Source organism: Ovis aries, chromosome 18, assembly GCF_016772045.2.
Source record: "Ovis aries strain OAR_USU_Benz2616 breed Rambouillet chromosome 18, ARS-UI_Ramb_v3.0, whole genome shotgun sequence".
Classification (NCBI taxonomy): Eukaryota; Metazoa; Chordata; class Mammalia; order Artiodactyla; family Bovidae; genus Ovis; species Ovis aries.
The window spans coordinates 30,365,059-30,379,380 of NC_056071.1; the positions used below are offsets into that span (position 1 = coordinate 30,365,059).

The 14,322-nt window shown below is 36.8% G+C and overlaps 1 protein-coding gene across 12 annotated transcripts in view; it reads left to right on the plus strand.

The window, feature by feature from the left end:
* HMG20A (high mobility group 20A) overlaps positions 1 to 14,322 on the plus strand; it is a 119,492-nt gene that overhangs the window by 18,004 nt on the left and 87,166 nt on the right. For 4 of the 12 annotated variants that reach the window (XM_060401731.1, XM_060401727.1, XM_060401733.1 and 1 more), the window contains exon 2: positions 13,833 to 14,040. The exons of the other annotated variants lie outside the window; for them this stretch is intronic. The gene's annotated coding sequence lies outside the window, so the exon portion shown is untranslated. The remainder of the gene's footprint in view (positions 1 to 13,832; positions 14,041 to 14,322) is intronic. 12 annotated transcript variants of the gene reach the window in all.

Sequence of the window (14,322 nt, forward strand, 5' to 3'; positions counted from 1 at the left end):
GGTACAGAACAAGAACCTGTGAAACGGAGCAGAGGATTTCTGCTACAAGCAGAGAAGCCAGTGTTCTCATGGGGCTGAGTACATAAAAATTGGAGTTTAGTGATCCCCAGTAGCCAAGACTGAGGGGTCAAGATCCTAGTAGGGAAGGGAAGTATCTAGAAGTGATTTTGCTGAAGAGCAGAAGCTAGCAAGCTAACCCCTAAAAAGAAGGAGTGAAATTTTTTTTCATTCTCATGATGTTGACAAGCAAGCATTAAAATTCTGGTCCCTCCAAGGAAGAAAGGACCTGTATAACAGCCCAGGCTCTCAAATAGTATTCCCTAGAGGACTACACCCTCTATACATAATAGACTTGAGTACAAGAATAACTAGAAATAAGGAACAATATTTCATAATTATAGATGAGTCATCCTACCAGGGAAAATATGAGAATATAAATCTGTATATATCTAATTCTAGTAATATAGCTTCAAAAAATATTTTTTCAAGTTCACATAGAACTTTTAACAAAATAGATCTTACAATAGACCATAAAGCAAGTCTTAACAAATCTCATCCAGCCTGTTATCTGAACATAGTTCAATTCAGTGAGAAATGGATTATAAAATAGTAGCTAGCAAACTCCCCCCAAAATACATTTCTGAATGACCCACTAGATCAAAAAATAAAGCACAATTAGAACATATTCACAACAGAATAGTAATGAAAATATAATATATCAAAATATACGTGACTCTGCTATACTTGATGGGAAAAAAGCTATACTTGATGGGAAAATGTATAGCCCTATATGCCTATATTAAAAGAGAAAAAAGTAAAAAACTAGTGATCTAAATATCATTTTCAGGAAATCCAGAAAATAACAGCAAATTAAACCCAAAGTAAGTAGAAGAAGGGAATTATTAAAAAGTAGCAATTAATTAAACAGAAAACAAGTACACAGTAGGAAATATCTGCAAAGCCAAGAGGTCTGTCTTTGAAAAGTTCAGTAAAATGTATAGACCTCTAGCAATACCAATCAATAAAAGTATACGATCTTTTTCCTAATTCTACATCTCCAGTATTCCTATTTCTATAAATCTCATCTCTGTGTATATCTACTGATAGCTCAGTTGGACATCTTGGTATTATTCTTGAGAGCTCTCACTACCACACACGTACACCATGCAGACCACTACAAAATTCTCTTAACTCTACCTCCTAAATATATCAAATCCACTCTATATGCTACATCTTCACTGCCATATCTTGTTTTAAGCCACCATCATGTTGTGGTAGACTGTTGCAGTGACTTCCCAACAGTAACTTCCTAGATTCATTCTTACTATTTGTCACTCCATTCTTTACATAGAAGTTAGAATGATCCTTTAAAAAGCATAAATATCATATCATGCTGCTCCTTGGAATTCCTAAAAGCCTTGTTCTTAACATTGGTGAAAACCCTAATGTTTAAGATAATCCCACATCTGTGCCGGATGTAGTCCCTGCTTGCTTATCCTTGCTGTGCTCTCCTGATCACTTTACTCCAGCCTCCCCTAGCCTTCTTTCACTTCTTCCAAAGCACCAAGTTCTCATTCAAGTCCTAGTTCCTCAGTGTGGAATGCACCTACTTAACATTCAGTTCTCACTTTACTTCTTCAGAGTGGTCCTCTGTCTAAGTGACATCTCCCACTTTTTCTATAGCATTCTGTTCTTTTCCTTCCTAGCAGTTTTCACAATCTAAAATTATATTCATTGGTGCTTAATCTTTTACCTCACACCATAATTTTCGTGAAAGCAGAGACTGTTCACTGTTGTAGTCCTGGTGTCTTGACTAAGTGCCTGGTATATGTTACACATTTGGTAAATACAAGACAAATGAGAAAAGATAGCATGCCGCCTTAGGTAAACTCTGTAGGTCAGGAACCATTTCATAGGTGTGCCCTGTACCATAGGAGCATGGAGGGATTATTTATTTTCTCTGGTTTAATTCTTTATTTCTTCAGAATTACTCTCAGAGAAAGGCACCATGTAATCATTGTAATGCCTGGAGACAGTTTCTGATGATCAGCCTGTCCTCCCAGTGATGTATATTTTATGTGCTAAGCTAAACTGGCAGTTGTGGGCAGATTTCATTTAAGTCCCCACAGAGGAATACACCTGCCTGCATTTCTTAGGTCGGAGCTCTTGGAAACTGTTGGCAGAGTATTCTCAGTGGCAGTCTTGGCTAAACAACTTGTCTTTTCTAGAATTCCTTTTTTTTTAAACATTCAGTTCAGTTCAATTCAGTCACTCAGTCGTGTCCGACTCTTTGCGACCCCGTGAATCGCAGCACGCCAGGCCTCCCTGTCCATCACCAACTCCTGGAGTTCACTCACACTCAACGTCCATCAAGTCAGTGATGCCATCCAGCCATCTCATCCTCTGTCGTCCCCTTCTCCTCCTGCCCCCAATCCCTCCCAGCATCAGAGTCTTTTCCAATGAGTCAACTCTTCGCATGAGGTGGCCAAATTACTGGAGTTTCAGCTTTAGCATCATTCCTTCCAAAGAAATCCCAGGGCTGATCCGCCCTACAAAGGAAAGGTGGTCTAATTGCATTTGCTTACTGCAGAGGTTGACAGCATTGTTTGTATAAAGGTTATTAGCTATTTTAGGCATGTAAGTATGCCATAATGCTACCACAGTAAGTATATGACATGCCTTTTAATCACAATAAAGCAAAAATGACCACATTTCACAATACGAATATCTTCATACATGTTTTATAAGACATACAGAGCTATTGTGACTTGCTATTACAAAATCTACATTTTCTTAGCTTGTGTTTTTTCCTTCATCTTAGACCTAATTTTTAATTAAAAATTTGTTTTAAGCTAATTTCAGTAAAATGAAATACTTAATTGTGTGTTTGATATAAAATTGTAAGTCCAATGATTGTTTTTTCTTTGTTTAAAATATATTTATTTTTAAGAAGTCCAACAATTTGAAAGAGCTTTTGGCCACTAGAATTTCTTGAAACACATGAAAAAAATGTTTGCTAGCAATTTCAGGCATAAATTTCATTTCAAAAGAAAATGTTTTATATACCTGAAACTAACTCAACACTGTAAGTCAACTGTACTTTAGTTTAAAAAAAAAATGTTTCAGGGACTTTTATTTCTTAATGTGTAGTAAATGAAGTATTCTTATTTATTTCTAAAGTCTTGGTACCATACTTAGAATTCTCACATAAACTGAGAAAAGCGTGATGAATGTTTCTTATGCATTTTGGCAGGTTCAGGGCGATGATGGGGAAAGGGAGTAAAACAAGAAGAATGAGAATTCTGAGTGCCTGGTTTCTCACATCATCATCTTATTATTGCTATTATTAATTTTGCCTTTAACAAAATTATTAATTCTTAATGCAATAATTTTTAAAAGCTTCATCTAGTTATTGATATTTGTGGATTTACTAGACATTCATAGCTGTTCTCAGGTCAATGAAATTGGGAGTTTATAAGTCATAAGAATGTATAAATGTCTGCTGACAGGTATGACTAAGTAAGTTTCTGAATTTCATAATCCTCTGGTTGCTATTGTAGGTTCTTTCTTTGATTTTTGAAATGTAAATCACTGACTCTAGAGCTAGTGAAAGAATATGAGTATATTGAAATTCTTTCTGTAGTACTATAGCAGTGTGTAAATATGATGCATTATGGGTATAGAAGTGGTGAGGAGCCTTTAAGTACAGGGAACTCTGCCATATGTGAAAACAGTCTTCTCCAGCTAATTGCCAATTTAGAGACTATATTAAATAAATGTAATAGAGTAGTTTTTATGTTTATTTCTTGAAAGGGGAAAGAGCAGCTTTATTTTGCCAGAAAGACAGTGTCAGCTCTAGCCATTAATTTCCTGGCAAAACAAACTACTTGCAGAATTCTAATTGGCCAATTTCTTCTCCCCCATGTTTAATTAAAATCTTAGCAATACATGATACTGAAGATAGTGTATAGATTCCTTTACTGTACAAAGACAGACTTGGGTCAACTATATCTTTCTAGCTGTCAGCCTTTACTAATTATGTATCTTCTCTTGTTTAGCAATCTTGTCTAAAAAGCAATCTCATTGGTAGAGTAGGGTAAATATACTGTTTACAGTCTTTATCTTCTATGTCTGTGTCACCATCCATAGAGTTATATTCCATTCTGCAGAGTTTAATGTTTACTTGGCTATGTAAAACCTTATCACATTAGAAATAACAACTCAATTTCTGTTTGTAGCTTAATTCGATCATGCAGTAAAAATAATTCTGGTGCCTAGGATTGGAATTGATCTCTGTTTGTACCTTACCTTAGAGTGATGCCCTGTAGATAAATATTGTGCTTCAGGAGTGCTAGATTGAAGACTAAGGATGAATTGGAATAACTGCATCCTTGTTTTTAAACATTAGAAAATCTTTCACCAATGGTGAAACAGCAGTCATTTTTACATATCAAGAGCAATATCCTGTTAGCTAACAATTGATCATCATCTAGTAGGAAGCTTGAATTCAGAGATTTCAAATTCAGAACACTGTTTTTCAAATAGGTTAAGTGTATTTAAGTTCAGTAGTGTGGCATTTTATGAACTGTTCTAGAAAGCAGTGAATACAGTGGAATGATTGAGCTTTATTCCTCCTGAGTATTAAATTGGTAACTAAATTTTCTCTTTTTTTCCAAACTGTGCCCTCTTAGCATGTAGGGAAGGCATGTTTAACCTGGTGGGTCCAACTCTTGCCTGGGTTATATATTTTATCATTTTGATACTTAATAAATATACATAATAAGAAATGAATTGTAGCTGTAGCTCTGCACTTCCTTTGCTCTGACCTATAATAGTCTGTTTACACTCTGTTCTCTTTGTCTTTCAAGCAAATCACATCACTCCAAACTTAGAACCTATTTACTACAATTGTGTCAATAGTGTCATGTTTGAGGAGCCTAGAAAGAAGAAAAAATTTAACTGGCATCATGGGATCTCAGTTGGTGTAACAGTTTATCCTGCCTTACTTGGTAATGCATGTATAAAACTGGTGAATGGCATTTGCTCTCAAGAGGTTTTGAGGTTGACTACAACAGAAATACATTGTAGGAAAGAACATAGATTCTGTAATTTAAAGGGTTATAGGAGAGACTAGAAATTACTCTGATAACCTGTTAATTTCAAGACCTCAAGCATGTATTTAAATATGATACAATCGAAAATAATCTTCCTAGTTCAAAAATTAATAGAAAGCTCTATCATAAGTAGTTATGTATATTGACCATTAAATCTTATGATACTAATTTGTTTCATCTCCTTTCTTTAAAACTGTATTTATTTCCTGGACATAGGCTATTTGATCTACAGAAATACCTCAGAGATGCTACAGGTTTGGTTCTAGACGAGCACAATATTATGATAATTGCAACAAAGCAAGGCACACAGATTTTTCGGTTCCCAGTGCATATAGAAGTTATGTTTATTCTGTACTGTAGTCTGTTGACTAAAGTGTGCAATAGTATTATTTAAAAAAATAATAATACCTTAATTTTTAAATATTGCTAAAAAATGCCAACTATCTTCTGAACCTTCAGCAAGCTATAATTTTTGTAACAGTAACATCGGAGATCACAGATCACCATAACAGATATAATAATAATGGAAAAGCTTTAAATATTGCAAGAATTACCAGAATGTGACCCAGAGACACAAAATGAGCAAATGCTGTTGGGAAAATGGCACTGGTAGACTTGCTCGACACAAGGTCAAACCACCAATTTGTAAAAAAGAAACATAGTATCTGCAAATTGCAATAAAGCAAAGTACAATAAAACAAAGTATGCCTGTACTCAAAAGAGAAAAGAAGGTCAGGACTGCATTTTTTTAACTGAGCACTTGTTATCTATATGTTAGTCTTAATTGGCAAGTCAGCTGAATCTTATTCCCTCAAGGGATAAATTTGTAAGATGTTTCATGTGAGAACAAATAGAGGGTGCCAAAGAAAAGAATTCAATGTAGAGAAGACTTTAGTTTTTTTAATGTATTCTTTTTAGTTATATTTTTTGTATTCTAGTTCATTTAAACATATCAAGATTCCTTTTTCTGATTCCGAAACTAGTTTAAAGGTAGTCATTCACTACCAAGTTTTATTGTTTATACTAATAATAAAATAACATATCTTTACTGCAAGACATTCAGACTTTGAGCATACAGACAAGCATAACTTTTATGCTTTTAAACAGAATTTTAAAAAGAAAAAAGCAAGAATCACCCAAAGACAGGTGGGTTGTCTTTTGAATGATTTTATACAAGGAATGATGTGCATGAATCGATTTGTATTTTAGAAAGATCACCGGCAGCTGTATGGAAACAGATTGGAGGCAGGAACAACAGGCAGGAGGTTGTTAAGAGTACTCAGGCCAAGAAAAATAAAGGCTTTCACCGAGACAGTAATCATGGGATCATAGAAGAGACGGGATCAACTAGGTTTTGGTAAAGGCAAGGGAAATGCTGGAAAGGACGCCCAGGTTTTTGGACTGAGTGACAAGTAAAGCACCCTCAACTGACATAGAAAACATAGGAGATGGAATAGACTTTGAGGAAAAGATTATAGATGCAGTTTTATATGTGTAAAGTGTGAATTGCCTCTGGCACACCAAAGGAAGATAATCTTCTTTGCCATATAAGATACAGGCCTGAAATTTTAGAGTTGGTTGTAGATGTTATCAGTATAAGTGGTTATTAAAACACTGGGACTGAAAGAGATCACTAGGAAAACGTACAGAGTGAGAGAGAGAGAAAGGGGCCAATGTCTGAAGAAATGGCTAAAGAGATAGGGAAATAAAACAAGAGAGGTAAACAGGAAACAGTGGAAGAAGAGTTATTTACAGTATCAAATGCCAGTTAGCAACAAAATAGATTGACACGTAAAAACTGTTCATTGAAATTAGCACTTAGAGATGAGTGGGTATCAGAGAAGTCAGTAGAGTAAGTTAGGGATAGAAACCAGATTACTGTGTATTTCAGATTGAGTGGGTAGTGGCTAGGATAATCTTTGTAGTTTGGTTATGAAGAAAAGAAAAATGAATGGGCAGTTGCTTAGAAGGGAAGATAGGAATTAATGAAGGGTTCTATTATGAGTTTTGTTTTGTTTTTTTTCTTTCTTAGGAATAGAGTATATTTATATCTGATGGGAAAAAGAACAGTCATTGTTGTAAAAGAGGTTAAAATGATAAGAGAACTGAAATACTTGAAGAAGCTAGAAGGATATCCAGAGCATGATGTCTTCCATGGAGAAGACACTTACATGGAAACTTTACAACTCAAAGTGGTGCCAAGTGTTAGATGAATAAAAAGAGAAGGCTGGGAGTTCCAGAGGGGTTGAGAAAAGTTTGACTCAAATGCTGAACTCATTGCGTAGCCTTCATTTAGTTTTCTACTTTATAAATCAGTGCATCATTTAAAAGTGTGTAGTATAAGCCTTCAGTTCATTATTGCTGATGAGAATCTCTAATTGTGTATAAGATTTCCCTGGTTCAGTCTGACAGTAGTTGACCTTCACTGTCTTCAGGCATTTAATCTGTCCGTGTTTCTGTGTTAGCTCCATAAAATCATCAGTTTCATGGCACCATTTCTCTTGCAAAGCACAGCCATGCAAGAATTTCTCAGATTACAATACTTACTAAGCTTCCCTTCTCTTTATTACTTCATATCCTGTCTCAGAAATTCCCCAGAATCATTAAATAAATATATTTTATCTTTGCATAATTCATGTTGCAGATAATCTATCTGTAGATAATCTTGAGTCTGGCTTTTACACAGTATGCAGAATCTTAGTTCCCCGACGAGGGATCAAAACAGTGGCCCATGCAGTGGAAGCGGAGTCATCCACTGGACTGCCAGGGAAGTCCTTGATTATTGTTCTAATCTGTGCAATAAAGGACAACACAGTAAGAACATAAGGTTGTAATAGTAAAAGAGCTACCACTGATATGAAATGATTATATGGTCAAAGTGTTGGTGTTTGCCTTTTTTAACACAAGGCCTGCATAGTATGAGTAATACTAGAAATCTTGAGTGTGAGAAAAATCTCATTCTGGTTTTACATTTATCTCCTAAACTTTAACACTATAGAGGCTTTTCAGTGCCTTAAAATATGCAATTCTATGAATTAATTGTCCAGTTGGTTCTTTGAGGTTAGGAAGTACTTTTATGTTTGTTCATGAAGTCTGGTATGCTTTAGGCCTAACAGTGCTTTCATATATTCATCTTTATTCCAAATGGATAGATCAAAATAGTCACCACTGACTTGACTAATTTTTTTATCTAAGAAATACACTTCTCATCTTCCTAGTCTAAACATTTGATGGTAAACACTCTCCAAATCCAAGTGAGTTAGGCATCTTTCATGAGGAGCTGTGATATGCTAATATGTTAAGCATTGAGAGAGATCTTTTTCTGCTCTCATGAGCACACAGATGTGGCCAGCTATACACTGTAAATATTGATGTGATTTAAAATTCATATTTTGAGTAAAAAGCTACAAGTTAGTTATCTACTTAAGTTGACGCATAACAGTAGAATACTTTGGTTGAAAGAGTAAAGTTCAACAGAGGTGCAGCGAAAGAGGTAAATGAAAGGAATGTGGACAAGTAAAAATAGAGGTTTCTAGAATTTTTAGAGCTGAAAGGAATCTAAACAGTCATTAATAAGCCTTGGTATAACTGCATGTGTTTGTGCTCAATTGCTCCGGTCATGTCCCCACGAACTGTAGCCCGCCAGGCTCCTCAGTCCGTGAGATTCTCCAGGCAAGAATACTGGAGTGGGTTGACATGCCCTTTTCCAGGGGATCTTCCTGACCCAGGGATCAAACCTGCATCTCCTGCACTGCAAGTGGATTCTTCACTGACTGAGCCACCGTGGAATACCTGAGGGGATGTGATTTAGGAAAGGGAGCACACTGTAGAATGAAAATCTAAGGATGGACACTTCTTGGGGACAAGTTTGGAGTTCATTACTAAGAAAAATTTTCTAGTGATCAGGCTATTCAGAAATGGGAGTAGACATCCCCAGAAGAGATATTCAGGTTGGGAGCCAAGCCTTGGATGTGTGGTTGGATCCAGTGACCTTTATGAGATTTTCTAATCCTTGAATTCTTACCTAAACCAGTGACCAATGTTTCTCTTTTCTTTTCACTTTTTTAAACTGCAGTATATACAATAAGTGCACAAATCTTAAAGGTACAAGTCGGTGAGTATTTATGTATATATGCACCTGGGAATATTTCCAGCACTTCAGGAGGCTCTTTAGTCAGTACCCTCTCTCCCCCTGTTATAGATAACCACTATTCTGATTTCTGCCCCCAGAGAATAGTTTTCCCTATACTTACACATTACATAACTAGATTCACAGAGTATTTACTTTTGTGGGTCTGGCTTCTTTTGCCCATCATTATATCTATGAGGTTCATCCATGCTATATGTAGCAGTAGTTCAGTCTGTGTAGTATTCCACTGATGTCACTGTAGGAATATATTAGAATGTAACCAAGCCACTGTTGATGGATATGTTGGTGTCCAATCCACTGTTGATGCATTGGTTGCACTTTGATATTGTTAATAATGGTGCTATGAACAGTCTTCATGTGTCTTTTGGTAGACATCTGTACTCATCTTCAGGATATGTTACTAGGAATGGATTGCTGGTTCATAGAATAGGTTTATTTTAGCAGTTATTGCCAAGGAGTTTTCCAACGTGACTGTGCACCTTTAAACTTCCACTAGCAACATGACAAGAATTTCAGTTCCTACTCCTCCTTGCCAACACTGTGTATTGTCAGTATTTTTTATTTTAGTCATTAAATGTGTTGTAGTATTTCTTTTTCTATGATTATTGATCATTTGGATTGTCTCTTTTAGGAAGTGCTTTTTTTTATCTTTAGCCTTTTTATTTTTAATTGAATCATTTGTCTTTATCTTGCTGATGTGTTCTTTACACATTCTGAATATGCGTCTTTAGGAAATTGTGTGTGTTACAACTATAATTTCCTAGTCTGTGCCTTACTTTTTAACTCATGGACTTTGATGAACAGACATTCTTAATTTTAGTTGTTTATCATTTTTCTCTTCTGTGGTTAGTGCTTTTTGTTTCTTCTTCAAGAAGACTTTGCCTATCCCAAGGTCATGAAGATATTTAGACTAATAATTCTTGAACTGTGTACTAAATTAGACAATATTTAACTTTCAATTGTTCATATTACCCCAAAAAAGAAATGTATAGAATTGTACTATTTTCTCCTGTAATTTAATTAAGCTTTCAGCATTAGCTGTAAGTAAGTAGATGATTATGATGGTATTAAATCTGAAATTTACTATCAGGATACATGGTTATTGCTATGGTAACAATACCATCACAAAAATCTCAGTGGGTTTTTTTCTCAATCATGATATTTGTCCAAAAGTGTGCAGGGTAGGGGAGTTGGGGAGGGGGCGGCTATGCTGTTTTTATACACTTTGGCATCTGGGTTGATGTAAACTCCAGTACAATATATACTTGCATGATCACTGTAATAGGGGGAGGGCAACATGGAATATTGAATATTCCTTGGAAGGACTGATGCTGAAACTGGAGCTCCAATACTTTGGTCACCTGATGCGAAGAGCCAGTTCACTGGAAAAGACCCTGATGCTGGGAAGGATTGAGGGCAAGAGGAGAAGGGGGCGACAGAGGATGAGATGGTTGGATGGCATCACTGACTCAATGGAATGAGTTTGAACAAACTCAGGAAGATAGTGAAGGACAGTGAAGCCTGATGTGCTGCAGTTCATGGGGTAGCAGAGAGTCGGACATGACTTGGTGACTGAACAATAATACCAATAATATGGAAAATTGCTTTTGGACTCAAACTTTCTGCCCAGAAGTATCATGTGCCACTATGAGGTGACCCTATGAGTTCCCATCAGCCTTACCTAATTTCAGAGGTCATGAGGAAGTATAACCTTACTATGTTCCAAAAAGGAGAACTAAAAATATTTGTAAATAGCCGTAATATTGACTATCACAGTTAAGTTGGGCGCGTTACTTAACCTTTCTATGGATCAGTTTGTTCACTGTAAAATCGAAGCTAAGGATAGTATCTATCTCGTGATAGTTGTGAGGATTAACTGGGGTGATACATGTAAACTCTTAGAATATTGCCTGATACTTAGTGAACACTGAGGATATATTTGCTAGTATTACTGCTGTCATCATTGGGTTTTATCTTCTATTACTTTATTTGTTTTTGGCTCTGCTGGGTCTTCATTGCTGCCCAGGCTTTTCTCTAGTTGCGGTGCACAGGGGCTACTCGTTGTCGCAGTGTGCGGGCTTCTGTTTGCATGGAGATCTCCCTGCGGACTTCTCTAGTTGCAGAGCATGAGCTCCAGGGTGTACCTGCTTCAGTACTAGCAGTTCCCAGGTTCTAGAGCACAAGCTCAGTAGTCATTTTCACGGGCTTAGTTGCTCTGCAGCGTGTGGGAATTTCCTGGACCAGGGATCAAACCCATGGCTCCTGCACTGGCAGGCAGACTCTTTACTGCTGAGCCACCTAGGAAGCCCTGTCCTTATTGTTATTAGGCTCTTACTATGGGATGGATACCACACATGCATGTGTGCTAAGTTGCTTCAGTCATGTCCAACTCTGTGCGACCCTATGGACTGTAGCCCACCAGGCTCCTTTGTCCATGGGATTCTCCAGGCAGAAGTACTGGAGTGGGTTGCCATTTCCTCTTCCAGGGGATCTTCCCGACCCAGGGATTGAACCCACGTCTCTTGTGTCTCTTGGATTGGCAGGCAGGTTCTTTACCACTAGCACCACCTGGGACACCATACTACCTGCTTTACACAGATTGATTCTTCAAATAACTCGCATTATAGCTACTATTACTATCCTCATTTACAGATGAGAAAACTTAGGTTCAGAGATCTTAATTAACTACCCAGGTACCAGAACTAAAAAATAAAAGATGGGATTTGAATTTAGGCAGTCTGATTTCAGAGCCTGCAATCATAACCATGACTCCCTCCCAGATAGCAAGTAAATATTAACAGAAAAATTCAGAAGTGCATCCTTTGCTTAGAGAACTCTGTGTGTGTTTGTATACAAGTATATTCATGGTTATGAGTTTATATTGAACTTTCAATATATTTCTATTTTCTGTTAGTTTGTAAAATTGTTTCTAGTTCATATCATTTAATTAAAGGTATTATTTCACGGTGTTCTGTTCATGGTTTGACATTTAGACAAATTTAGAATTGATCTTGTCCTTAAGATGAAGAAACTTAGGCCAGAATGGTTTAGTGATCCCAGAAGACACAGCTAGTTGGTGACATGCCTGAACTCAGAATCAGACTTCCTAACTTCAGTTCAGAGCTCTTCCTGATGCTTCGGATTACCTCCTTGTAGTTTGTATAAGTTGATAAAGCACATAATCCTTTATAAAAGAATCTGAGGTGCTTTGGTTCTTCCTCCCCCAAAATTTACATGAATTTGTTGTAAAAAACGGAGATTGTGCTTCTTTCCTCATAGCTCACATTGGTACATCTTGATTTTAAGTTATCAATTTTCTCTTTTAAATATCCTAATGTTGCTAAACACCAAGAGTCAAATTACATATTTGGAAAGGTTTTGTAATAAGAATAAATGCCTCCAAAGAAAATGCTTCCATGGAAAAACATTGTAATGATGAGCTTTTTCATGTCAGCCAGATTTGGAGTCAAATTTCTGAAGGAAAAGGGATGACAGTAGAATTGGAAATGAATCAAGTGTATCATACTTGAGGTATATCTCAAGATACATTAGCAAGAAATAAAATGACTGTTTACTCATAAGCAGCTTGTTACTTTTCCTACCAGTGACATCATAATGTACATTTGTCAACCTCACATGTATTGTAGTTTTCAGAATTAAATCTTTAAAGGAAATGCCAAGCCATATTAAGTTGGTGGTCATGGTTTATTTTCCCATTATTAAATGAGACTTTTGTATGGTAATTGCAGTGTATTATCATATAATTTTATCTGAAAGATTAACAGGATATAAATTGAGTTAACTGTATAGTTCTAGCCAAAAATAGGATTTACTCATTCTGTTGCTGTATAGTAGAGAAGGAGTTGGGCTTCCCTGGTGGCTCAGAGGTTAAAGCGTCTGCCTGCAATGTGGGAGACCCGGGTTTGATCCCTGGATCAGGAAGATCCCCTGAAGAAGGAAATGGCAACCCGCTCCAGTATTCTTGCCTGGAGAATCTCATGGACAGAGGAGCCTGGTAGGCTACAGTCCACAGGGTCACAAAGAGTCAGACACGACTGAGCAACTTCTGAGTAGAAAGTCAGCACTTCTGTTTCTCTCAATATCAGAAGTTGTCAGGTACCTGTCAGGAAGGTGAACCTAATCTGTACTACAAGGTAATGCACTCATAGGGAAATATATTATTGTTTTGAAGAGAACACGATCCTTTTTCCTGGTCTCCTTCAGTTTTAAATATTCATTCTTGCATTAAGGTAAACACTGTTTTATAAAATTGAATGCAGAATTTAAATGAATTTTTTAATATAAAATGGAAAGTTTATAAACTGTGCTTTCATACTCTTCTTGCTTCTCTGCCCTGAAGCACTCATTCTCATTTGAGAGAAAGAATGAATATATCACTAGAAATTATCTCTAAGGCTCCCTTCAGCAATAAGCTAGTGTATTTGCCAGAGAAGAGAGTGGGAAGAGTCTGGTCAAAGGGAATTTTAGTTCACTGTATAGTGAAGAACTTTTTATAAATATTACTTTGCCAACAAAGGTCTGTCTAGTCAAGGCTATGGTTTTTCCAGTGGTCATGTATGGATGTGAGAGTTGGACTGTGAAGAAAGCTGAGCGCTGAAGAATTGATGCTTTTGAACTGTGGTGTTGGAGAAGACTCTGAAGAGTCCCTTGGACTGCAAGGAGATCCAACCAGTCCCTCCTAAACGAGATCACTCCTGGGTGTTCATTGGAAGGACGATGTTGAAGCTGAAACTCCAATACTTTGGCCACCTGATGGTAAGAACTGGCTAATTTAAAAGACCCTGATTCTGGGAAAGATTAAAGGCAGGAGGAGAAGGGGACAACAGAAGATGAGATGGCTGGATGGCATCACCGACTTGATGAACATGGGTTTGGGTGAACTCTGGAAGTTGGTGATAGACAGGGAGGCCTGGCATGCTGTGGCTCATGGGGTCGCAAAGAGTCGGACACAACTAAACCACTGAACTGAACTGAACATTTACAAATATATTTATAAATATACCTTCTTTTTATAAAGTATATTCATAAAAAGAAAAT